This window comes from Durio zibethinus, chromosome 12, assembly GCF_047325235.1.
Source record: "Durio zibethinus cultivar Kanyao isolate XHJ-2024 chromosome 12, ASM4732523v1, whole genome shotgun sequence".
Classification (NCBI taxonomy): domain Eukaryota; kingdom Viridiplantae; phylum Streptophyta; class Magnoliopsida; order Malvales; family Malvaceae; genus Durio; species Durio zibethinus.
The window spans coordinates 17417927-17428517 of NC_143173.1; the positions used below are offsets into that span (position 1 = coordinate 17417927).

Genomic DNA, 10591 nt, shown 5'->3' on the forward strand with positions numbered 1-10591 from the left:
TTGGATAAAAATCCCACATAAGTAACTTTCAAAAAAAAAAAAAAAAAAAAAAAAGAAGGAAAAAAAAAAAGAAAAAAAGTTTTATTTTGAAGATGAAAGAATTCTTAAAGAAAATGGTGATTACTGTTAGGAAAAAGCTCATCAAATACCTTCACACCTTTTCAAATACTTTCATCACTTAAATGATTGGATTCATCAACCATAACCTTTCAGGGAATGTGAGTTTGAGTTCAGACTTTAAAAGGCCGATAATCTTTTCCAGGGCAAAGAACAAAGGAGATTAATTTTGAAAGTTTGTTTTGAAAATCAGATATTCTTTCAAAATTTTCCAATTGATAGTCCAATGTGTGTCAAAATTTTGCTATGACCACAGATACAAAAACACTTGAGCCTTTAACCTTTGTTCCATGTCTTAAGGCACATTGAAAAAAAAAAATCCCTTTCTGCCTAAGACAATTTATTTCATACCTTTATACCTTTTCTTTTCCTTTCACCAAAAAAAAAATGCCAAAAAAAAAAAAAATTTTTTAAAGCCCAAAGAGCCTTTTGAGCTATGCGATCAATCATATATGGCTTAATCGTCGTTAGAACCTTGAGTAAAAAGGATGGGCATAATAAAAAAAAAACAAAAAAAAAACAAAAGGGACATATTCAATGATTTGCTCTTCTACCTAAGTGATCATGTTTGAAATGATGAATGGCCATCTTTCTCTATCCTTCTCGTACATAAAAATTATCCATTTGTTACCCATTTGAGCCTATTAAATTTTTTGTTTCAAAATAAACCCTAGCCAAGGATCATTTTCTACATTAGGGGGCAAAATTGGGATACATTCAAGATTAACTTCAAAGAAAGTATCCGATATTGAAAGCGTCTAACATGCCCTTCGAAGGTGAAAGTCTGGGATAAAAAGTGAACAATGCTTTGATTGAAATTTCAAGATCCAAGAAAGTGAACGGCCAAAGATAAAGTTAAGTATTTCTAAGGCAAAATAAAAAAACCTTAGAGATAAGAATCTGAAGCTTCACTTAGAATTCAAAAAAAAAAAATATGTACCTTGAAAATGAGAATTCAAGGCAAAAAAAGAGGTGCGTGAAGTTGCTGAAATTAAAGCCAAATGGGGGATAAAAGAAGAAAGTCAGAGAGTGCCCATCAGGATCCTTGGCCTAATCACCTTGAATAATATATTTGAGCCTATTCATCCGTTCTTTCAGAACCCTTAACCTTGACCTACATTACACACCCTGAAAAGCCCATTTTGTTCAAATATGGATACTTGGATTGAAGAGCAATATCCTTGAATTTGTATATACTTGTTGAATTTTTCATTGATAAAGAAGAAAAAAAAAAAAAAAAAAAGCTCTAAGGTGAAAACCCAAAAAGGGCAGTTTAGAGCTAAAGTAATTTCTTGAGGCCCCAAAATAAATTTCAGAGTTTCAAGGTTCTATCCGAAATAAAAAGTTTCGATACAAAACCTTTTGGAAGATCAGTACCCATTAAAGACCTTTCTAAAAAAAAAAAAGCCTTATCTTCTTCTCAAATCTTGTTTGAAGAGTAATGACTAGTTTTGACTCACATTGGAGTATCATGTTTTCAATAAAAAAAAGTGTTTTTTTTTTAAAAAATTTTTATCTCTTTTGGGAACCCGAGAGAAATCCTTGCAATCCTCGCCGAGCTTTACATGAGATATGCCACCAGTAAAAAATTTGAATTGTCAATTACCTCACCTATGAGCATTTCAAATAGTAATCATCAATTTTCAAGAGATTCAAAAGTCTTGAGTTTTAAATCTTTTCATTCAATTGTAAAAATACTTTATGTGGGATAATTTTTGATCACTTTTAAAAATTTTTTTTTGAGATTATTGAAGCATTTTGTACATAATACTGAGATCATTTTTTTGGGTGAAAATGAAACAAAAAAATTTAAACAATAATAATAATAAATTCACCAAAAAAAAAAAACAAAAAAAGGGGGCAAGAAGAGTCTTTGCATTTGCATCGCTTGCATCTGCATCACAAGAAAGACATTCGCATTTGCATCACTTGTATAAGACATTTGCATTCACACCATAAGAAGAATTTGCATTTGCATCATGCCATCTGCATCCTAAGAAAATGTATTTGTAGGGGCATCTACATGAAAAGGACATTGTCATTTGCATTGTGAAAAAGACAAATGTATCAAGCATTTGCATTCTTATGTTGGCATTAACATTTGCATCAACATCATTTGATGAGAATAGACATTTGTATCATGTTTGTATTTATCAACTTTGTAAATATTTAAAAAAATAAAAAAAAAGGCATGTTTTTAAAATTTTAAAGCCTCTGTTTAAGAGGAACCAATTTCAATCAAGATTTCAAAGCCTCTGTTTAGAGGGAACCTTCCTCAGAAAAGACCTTTAGAGTCTCAAAAATCTCTAATCAGGCGAAAGTCATAGATTAAAAAATTTTTAAATTTTAAAGTTTCATCGCCTCTGATTATGAGGAGCATTCAAAGATTTTGAGATTTATAAGACCTCCGGGCATAATCTCTAGAAGCCTCTGTGCACGACTTTCAAGATTAAAAAATTTTTAAATTTTAAAGTTTCATCGCCTCTGATTATGAGGAGCATTCAAAGATTATAAGACCTCCGGGCATAATCTTTAGAAGTCTTTGCGCAGGACTTTTAAGATTAAAAAGTTTTTAAATTTTAAAGTTTCATCGCCTCTGATTATGAGGAGCATTCAAAGATTTTGAGATTTATAAGACCTCCGGGCATAATCTCTAAAAGCCTTTGCGTAGGACTTTTAAGATTAAAAAAATTTTTAAATTTTAAAGTTTCATCGCCTCTAATTATGAGGAGCATTCAAAGATTTTATGATTTTTAAGACCTCCGGGCATGATTTGTAAGACCTCCGGGCATAAATTTGATTCGCGGTGTTATCCCGATCAATTCTATAATTTTGACTTACGATGTTATCCCAATCAATTCTGTAAGACCTCCGGGCATGATTTTTAAGACCTCCGGGCAATTCTGAAAGACCTCTGGGTATAAATTTGATTCGCCGTATTATCCTGATCAATTCTATAATTTTGACTTATGCTGTTATCCCAATCAATTCTGTAAGACCCCCGGGCATGATTTTTAAGACCTCCGGGCATGATTTCTAAGACCTCCGGGCATAAATTTGATTCACCGTGTTATCCTGATCAATTTTATAATTTTGACTTGCGGTGTTATCCCAGTCAATTCTGTAAGACCCCCGGGCATGATTTTTAAGACCTCCGGGCATGATTTCTAAGACCTCCGGGCATAAATTTGATTCACCGTGTTATCCTGATCAATTTTATAATTTTGACTTGCGGTGTTATCCCAGTCAATTCTGTAAGACCTCCGGGCATAAAATTAATTCGCTGTGTTATCCCGATCATTTCATTTATTTTCTGACTTACGGTTCAGTCCCAGTCATCTTTAATCCTTGATTCACGGTTTAATCCCAGTCATTTCATTTATTCTCTGACTTGTGGTTTAGTCGCAGTCATTTTTAATCCTTAGATTCGTGGTTTAATCCCGGTCATTTCATTTATTCTCTGACTTACGGTTCAGTCCCAGTCAACTTTAATCCTTGATTCGTGGTTTAATCCCGGTCATTTCATTTATTCTCTGACTTACGGTTCAGTCCCAGTCAACTTTAATCCTTGATTCGCGGTTTAATCCCGGTTATTTCATTTATTCTCTGACTTGCGGTTCAGTCCCAGTCATCTTTAATCCTTGAACTCGTGGTTTAATCTCGGTCATTTCATTTATTCTCTGACTTGCGGTTCAGTCCCAGTCAACTTTAATCCTTGATTCACGGCTTAATCCCGATCATTTCATTAATTGCTCGACTTGCGGTTCAGTCCCAGTCACCTTTATTCCTTGACCATCAGTGTCATTCCAATCATTGTCTTTATCATTCTATTTTAGGAGTCGCTTTAATCGATCCTTTATTTTTCAACTCGCGGTGTCGCTTTCTTTATTACCTGATCTGATCCTACAAAAAAAAAGGGGTCCATGATTTGCTTTCGGACAAAATCGTTGTCTTTATCTTTGCCCTATTCCTGATTCTCAGTAATGTGCAAAGAGGGGCAGCTGTAGACACCGGTTTTGTCCGGGTCTACTACCATTTTATATATATATATATATTAATATTTATAATAATAAATAAAAAAATTAAAAATTAAAAAAAGAAGCAGAAAAAATTAAAAAATAATAAAATAAAAGACAAAGTCAAAAAAATAGGGGGGTTGGTGCGGCGCCGCTGCCGCCCCCTGGCAGCCACCCGACCAGCCCCCAACCAACTCTCCTAGCCACCCTACTAGCCACCTGCTACCCACCTCATACCAATTCCCTTTTAAACCCGAAAAAAATCGACAGAACAGAGGCAAAAAAAGGAGGAGATCCTCAACCTCGTTCAAAAGAAAAAAAAAACAAAAAAAACAGAAACAAAAAAAAAAACACAACAGAAACAGAAAACAAAAAACACAGTCCTCGCCTATTCGGCGAGGAACCCAGCGCCAAAAAGCCACCTGCAAAAGCAAAAAAGGAAAAATCGTTAGTATTTCAACAACAAAAAAAAAAAGAGAGAGAGAAGAAAAACTGAAACTTTGAACCTCGATCTACGCCGATCGGGGTTGCTTTTGGCAGAACGGACAACGGATCTGGGATCAGGAGGCTGAACAGAACCTCCTGTCCCCTTTTCAAATTTCTGACCACCGTCGGCGACGGCCCCCACGGCGGCCGGTGAGGCGGCCGGCGACCACGCGGCGGCCGGACGGCATCCCTCTCCCCTGCTCTCTCTCTCTTCCCTCTCTCCCTTTTTTTTTCTGAAAACCAACCCAACTAACCAAAAAAAATTTTCTGACCTTTTTATATAAACAGCCAAAATCAAAACGACGTCGTTTCATTAAAGCCTCAAAACGACGTCGTTTTGATCCAGAGGATCCGCGCGTCAACCCGCGACCCGACCCGGGGTCCGCGTGCCTGACCCGCGACCCGTTTCTTCTTCAGCCTCTGACCGGTCTGACTGGACCGGTACCGAACCGCCCAAACCAAGTCGAACCGCCAGTGAACCGGATCGAACCGCCCAGACCGCCCGAACCGCCGAACCGGTCGGACCGCCCTGACCAGCGTTGACCGGACCGTTGACCGGTCCGGTTCAGGTAAAAAAAATTTTTTTTTTTTGAATTTTCTAATATTTTTTATTATTATTTTGTTATTTTTAAATATATTTTTACGTGATAAATTTATAAATTTGTTAGAATAAATGTTTAATTATTTTTATAATAATAAAATTAAAAACAAATAATAATTAAAAATATATTAAAATGCTTAAAAAAAATTAATTTTTGTTATTTTCCCTGCCTAGATGTTGGAGGGAATAAAAAATATTTTTTTTCTAAAAAATAATTCCGCCTAGATGTTGGGGAATTATTATTAATAAATTTTAATAAAAATAAATATAAGAAAATTTTAAATTAATTTTCAAAAATCATTAAAATCGAACTTGCTTCGAAAATCTGCCTAGATGATGGGGATTTTAGAGATGTTCGTATTTTCTTAAAAATGAAACCTTAAGCACTATTTCTTAATTTCCAAAATCCTAGGTTTCTAAAACCCCTAAAAATCCAAAATCCATTAAATCCAAAATCTTTGAAACCTAAAATTCTAAAAAAAAAAATCCCAAGAACTCGTGTGAAAATTCTATTCGAAGCAATTTGTTTCCGAATGCCGCCTAGATGATGGGGTATTTAGGAAATTTTACTTCGCGAAATCTTTTCACACGATTTCTTAATTCACATTAATAATAAGATTAATAAATTAAAAAAAAATATAATAAAATTGAGATCCTGAATATAAGCTCTGCCTAGATGTTGGAGAGTTAGGGTGGTCCCATTATATTTAAGAATCCAATCTTTTGCATTTCATTTTACATGACATGCATTAACATGATATTATATTAGCATGTTATCATTGATAATTGATTGCATTATTCTTTTTTTTAATTTATTGATAAAATATTTTATAAAAAAAATGATACTAAAAAAAAATCTTTTCGTGATATTACAAAATAAAACAAAAATAATATTTCGAAAGAAATAATTTTTGGTACTCTGCCTAGATGTTGGAGAGTCACTAATAATTATTTTCTATAAAGATTGCTATTTTATTTTAAGGATTATTGTGTTAAATCTTATGCGAGAAGAGTTATTTTAAATTCTGCCTAGACGATGGAGAATTTTAAGATAATTCTTTAACTTAAAGATTTTCTCAATATTTCTAAATAAAAATTTTAACAAAAATATTTTTAAATAAAGGGAATTAATGTTAAATTTCAAATTAAAACCATTTTTATCCAACGTCAAAAATAGCGCATAATTAAATGGTACCAATTTATGGGCGTTGTGGGGGTGCTAATCCTTCCCCACACGTAACCGACTCCCGGACCCAACCTGGTTTTTCGTAGACCGAAATCTATCTTTTTGATAAATTTTAAACCCGTTTTAAAGTTTTATTAAAAAGATAAACATATGGGTGGCCAATCACACCCTAACAAAGATTGGTGGCGACTCCCTTTTAATTTTTTTTTTTTCTCGATTTTAAAACACCTCATTTTTACGTCTGGCGGTCCCCAAAACCATTACGACAATCACATTATGTTGTAAAATGTGCAATGCTCTCCTCAGTGCTATTAAAGAATGATGGTCAGCTCCATAGCCACCATGGTGGAAAGTGCAACCCGTTTTTAATATCAGTTGCTACTCCACCCAATTTACAAATGTCTAATGTCAGCCTTTCTTTGAAAAGCTTTGGAACAAATAAGACCTTATATAGAAGCTGGTAGATGGTTCATGCAGTTATCCTCAAAAAATGACATCTAATAGGTTTGTGGTTTGAATTTCAGTACTTACAACTCCTTCTCTTATCCCAAATGCAAAAAAAAAAAAGAGACCTTATATGCACGGTGGCAGGGACTTGGACACTAGAATGGAAACTATAAGATGGGTTTTTGAGGTTACCATCTGGGATGTCTAAGGAAGAATTCATGGTTCTGAAAACCCCTGGATAGACATGGAATCAGGATGATAATAATTTGTGCTTTTGATAATTTAGTTTTTGCAGCACTCAAAATTCAGTTTCTGCCCTTCTGACAAGGAAATAGTGTTTTTCCTCTTCAAACAGTTACTCTGGTCATTTATTCAGTATAAAAAACTAACTCAAAAAAGGTAAATTATTTCATACTTTTTCGTTTTATCTTGAATCTCCATCATATTACATGTAGGACAAAAAGGATAATGCATTAGTGGACTTGATCAAACTAAAAAAGCAGTGGCTGCTGCTCATACAAAATAAGATCATAACATTAAAATCCCGAAATGGAAGACAGACGCAAATCACTTTGTTCTTTTTCAGCCCACAATTTTCTTTATGAATTTCAAAAGGCATGAAAAGAAAAATTATCACTGAGATTAAGCCTTTAAAAAAATGATATGAAAATTCACTTATTCAGCTTATGTACAATCTATCTTGAAAGGCCTAGCTTCTCCTCATATACCTTTAATAAAGAAAGATCCTCATAAGAGGTCACAAACCTTTGAAGGAACTCCTTTTCGGTAAAAAAAAAAAAAAAAGATAAACACTGATTTTCTCAATCAAACGTTTGGATAGCAAAGATTGAAGAACTTAACACCCAAGGACAATTCTCATCTCTAAGCTATATGGGAAAAGTTACGGAAGGTTTACTATACATCAAGATTTCCAGTCCATTTGTGTTGACATATAAAAAAAAATTCATTGCGACTTTAGTCTTGTCCTTAGAAAGCATCATTGCAATACGGATACTTAATTCCACAAAATATTTTTTATATAAAAGTTTAGGATGAAGCGAGGCTTTCCCATTCCAAAGTCAGGGATTTATATTGGATTTAAAGATTATTGTATCATAATATATAAATTCATAAATTTATCGTTAGATACAATTAAAAGAGTCATCATCACTATTTTTTGATTAAATATGATTGACCACTTAGATGAATCTATTTATATTCATTTTAAGGATGTCTTAAACTTAACTAAGGGTCTTTAAAAAAATGTTTTGGTTTACTAATCAGAATAGGGTTCGAGAGTTCAATTACATACGAAAAAAATTATAGCATCCTTACAACTCTCATCCTAAGATGATACCATTTAATTTTAAGAACTATGGATCATGTGCTATGTTGGGCTACGCTCTTAATCTTCATAGACCATATCGGCACGATATGTTAAATAATAGCATTGGACCATCACAACTTATTAATACATGAGATGTTTTTTTAATGGGTCATGTCAGTCCATCACAAACTCATGATAGATAATAGATTATAATTTTGTAGAATTTTTTTTCAAAGGTAATAATAATGATAATTTGTTAGGATACAATATAATCTAAATTTTTGTATGCTAAATAAATTTAGATTTATTTTTAAACTAAAATTGTGAATATATATATACACACACACACATACTAATGGTATATATATACACACTAATGGTAAAGTGATTGAGTTGTAGTCATGAGTTAACCAATTGGTAAATTTACATTAAATCCAAAGTTAAAATAGAATAACAATATAAATTTAAGATTTAAAAAAGAAAACTTTTTTAATCTTATTCAAAAAAAGCTACCCACCCATAAGGTAACATCCTATAAAAAAAATTAATTTTTAATGAATTTTATTCACCAATATATCAAAATTTGGTACTTCTATAAAATTTTGAATGATACGGTCCAAAATAAATTTACTAATTCATATATTTATATTATGTTAATATCATTATAAACATGTAAAATATGAAAGTTTTTATATCAAATTTGTGTCAATAAGTCAAATATAAACCACTTTTTTTTGTTCTTGCCAAATCCACAAAGAATTTTTGTTAAAATTCAAAATAATATCACTTTCATATAATTTTCATATGATCGTATTATATTTAAAATTATCATATATATATATATATATATATATATATATATATTGGAAAGGATTCCACCTAATGCAAACAATTCTCTCTCCAATTGACCCTGACTAAGAAATTTTGAAGTCAGAAAAGCAATTGACATTGTTGCAAGAGCAACAATTAATCTAAACCTTATCAAATCAAAGCAACCACTATTTTTTTTTTTTTTTTGGAAATCAAAGCAACCACTATTATTATTTCGACATTAACATGTGAATTTGTATGGTTTCCAAAAACACTACAGTCTTCATCTAACTGCGTTCCGATCTTTTAATATTATACATTGAATTTGATTACTTTATTATCATACCTAGGCTGTCAAATAATTGAGATTGGGTGTAAAACCTCATAATTTGTAACCACTACTTTTTTTAAGGTAAGGAAAATTAAAAGTATTTATTACCTAAATAGGCCATTTTTAAATTATTTTTTCTTTTCAAAGAGTTTTTTTTTTTTTTAATGAAATGTCAATTTTTATTACCTAAACAGGTAGTCCAATACTTCTATAAAATCTTTGGATGAATTTGATATCACCAGGCAATTGATACCAACAGCCTCGGTCTTCACAATAAATAAAATGAGTCAAGCTTTTGATTTTGGGCCGTCTAATTCGCTTTTGATCTCCTTTTACAAAGCATATCTAAAACCAATATATCTTTTTCTCTTTTTTTTTTTTTTATGTTGTATTCATTGGACTTACATACTTTGTGAGACCCAACTAGTCATTTCTCCTTGACTCCGTGTTTCACGCCATGGACTTGTATGAAATATCGGGCAGTCATTCTTTTATATAAACATAAATATAAATTATATATATTTCTAAGAGATATAAATTATATTAGGCTAATTGATCATTGATAATATTCAATATTGAAAAAAATAATTTTAAAATTTTAAAATACAATATCATACTCAAACTCCAAATAAAAGTGATCTAATTATTTTTGAAAATTTATTTTCAAATCATGAATTTATAGAATATGAAAGTATTAAATTAATATGATAATATCATATGATTTTTTCTTTACTTAACATTATAGTTACTTTCAGTGGTTAGTAGAATATAAAAAGTTTTCAAATGAATTTTATTTATAATCTTTTTTTCTTTCAAAAATTCATTTTTAGTATTAATTAACGGAATATGAAAAGAATGAAGTTAATATAATAATATTTTTAAACAAAGTTATAAATTAAAATTTCTTTAAAATTTGCTAATATATGGGACCAAATATTTAATGCAATTCTTTTGCATTTTCAATTTACCCTTCAAACAATTCATAAAATTTTATAAAAAAATTATATATTTTTCACATTTATCTTTTTAATTTAGATCAAAATTTCTCTTGATTTCATTTATTTCAAATTTATCCATTAATTCCATCGATAACTTTAAAAATCAATGAAATTTGCTGCGTTGATATCATGTAACTGTTGGTATAAATTTCAATAAAAAAAGTTAAAAAGATCTTTTTTTTTTGTTTTTGCCATATGAACATTGTTTAGGCTCACTTTTTTTAGCACAATTTTTTACTTAATATGTACACATTCAAAAAAGGATAAAGAGA

At 31.3% G+C, this 10591-nt stretch overlaps 1 long non-coding RNA gene across 1 annotated transcript; it reads right to left on the reverse strand.

Annotated features, from left to right (window-relative positions):
* Positions 1 to 4521: 4521 nt before the first annotated feature.
* On the reverse strand, positions 4522 to 4864 carry LOC149515795 (uncharacterized). Its single transcript, XR_016326278.1, has 2 exons — positions 4640 to 4864; positions 4522 to 4555 (listed from the first exon to the last, which is right to left on the reverse strand). It is a non-coding gene; the product is annotated as an uncharacterized LOC149515795 (long non-coding RNA).
* Positions 4865 to 10591: the final 5727 nt, after the last annotated feature.